This window comes from Elephantulus edwardii, unplaced genomic scaffold, assembly GCF_000299155.1.
Source record: "Elephantulus edwardii isolate Elephantulus edwardi_28Jun2011 unplaced genomic scaffold, EleEdw1.0 scaffold00535, whole genome shotgun sequence".
Taxonomy (NCBI): Eukaryota; Metazoa; Chordata; class Mammalia; order Macroscelidea; family Macroscelididae; genus Elephantulus; species Elephantulus edwardii.
This window is the reverse complement of record NW_006400285.1, coordinates 196,967-198,788: the sequence shown is the minus strand read 5'-3', so window position 1 is coordinate 198,788 and position 1,822 is coordinate 196,967.

The following is a 1,822-nucleotide window of genomic DNA, read 5'->3' as shown; positions in this document are numbered from 1 at the left end:
GATTGATTCAGTGACTGGGATAATTGGGATGGGAGTGTCAGAGACAGTGCGATTGGCACAGGAGAGAGCGGAGTTTAGGGCTGTTGTACATAGGGTCGCTATGAGTCACAAGCGACTCGATGGCACATAACAACAACAACAACAAGTACATGTCACCATAGTGTGGTAAATATAGGAATTAAAACCACTGAGCTGGGGGGAAGAAGTGATAGAGAGTCAGATATTGGAGAAAGTTAGCTGTCAGATTGAGGTGTTGAAGGAAAGGAATTGAAACAGAGAAAATTTGATTCCGCTTCAAGCACAGAAAGACTATTTATTTCACCCTTTGCCTCTACAGGAGGAGGTAGGCACCAAATTTCTAGTTCCTGGAAGGGGGTTCTGCTGGTATAGTAGTAAGGAATTGTCCCACCAACCCAAAGGTATGCAGTTCAAATCCACTAATTGCTCTAAGGGAGAAAGAAAACTCTCTGTTCAATTTACAACCTCTGAAAATAAGGGGTCAGCTGTGAGTTGATTCTGACTCCATGGTAATTACTCAGATAACTTGAATTGGTGTGAGAAAGTGACCAGTCTTAAGAGAGAGACAGCCTGAAAGAGGGCGCCGACTTGAGAGCAGGTGTCTAAAGTAAGGGAATGTCATACATTTACCAAGTGACTGCTACCTGCCCTCCCTATAACCTGCCCAAAGAGCTCTGGTGGCCTAGTGGTGAGATGTTGCATTGCAATCCCAAAGACAAAGGTTGAACCTACCAGCTGCTCTGTGGAAGGACTGACAATCTCTTCCTGTGCAATTAAGCACCTCTGAACACTTACTGGAGGGCCAGCTATGGGTTGATTGCAACTCGACAGTATTCAACAGCAACAACCTGGAGACCAGTTCGTAGAAGCTGCTCTTGACCTCTCCCCAACAGGATCCCTTTGGTAGCAAAAGGCTGTCATAAATGGAGCCAGTTTCCTGTCTCTGTGCCCATGACCAATATATCTGGAAAGGTCCCTGACTGCAGATGCTCCCAGTGCAGTATATCTTCTGACTAGGGGTACCAACAATATGTATGATTGTAGGTCTATATGAGAGGAAATCCTTGATAGTTTTAATATTCTCTCCATTTAGTATGATGTTGCCTATCAGTCCAGTGGTGAGAACTTTTGTTTCCTTGATGTTGAGATGCAGTCCATACCAAAGGCTGTAGTCTTTGACCCTCTGCAGCAAGCATTTCAAGTCCTCCTCACTTTCAGTGAGCAAGATTGTGTCATTTGCATGATGGTTATTGATAAGTCTTCCACCAATCCTGATGCTACATTCTTCTTCAGAGGGTCCAGCTTCTGAAATAATTTGCTCAGAATACAAATGGAATGGATACAGAGAAACAATACAATCCTTGTGCAAATCTCTCCTAATTTTAAACCATGGAGTGTTTCTTTGCGTTTTTCATACAACAACTGCTTGGTCTAGGTATTGGTTTCAAATAAACACAATAAAGTGTTCTGGGACTCCCATTCTTTTCAATGGTAGTCATAATTTGTTAAGATTGACATAGTCAAATACTTTTGCACAGTCAATAAAGCAAAACTAGACATTCTCCTGGTATTCTTTGCCTCAAGCCAGGATCCATGTGACATCAGCAATGATGTCCCTGAAGTCATAGCTTTTTCTAAATCCAGCTTAAACTTCTAGCAGTTTCCTATCTATGTACTGTTCATTTTAAAATGATCGTCAGCATTTTGCTTGTTGTTGTTGTTGTTGTTATGTGCCGTCGAGTCGTTTCCGACTCATAGCGACCCTATGCACAACAGCCCTAAACCCTGCTCAATCCTGTGCCAA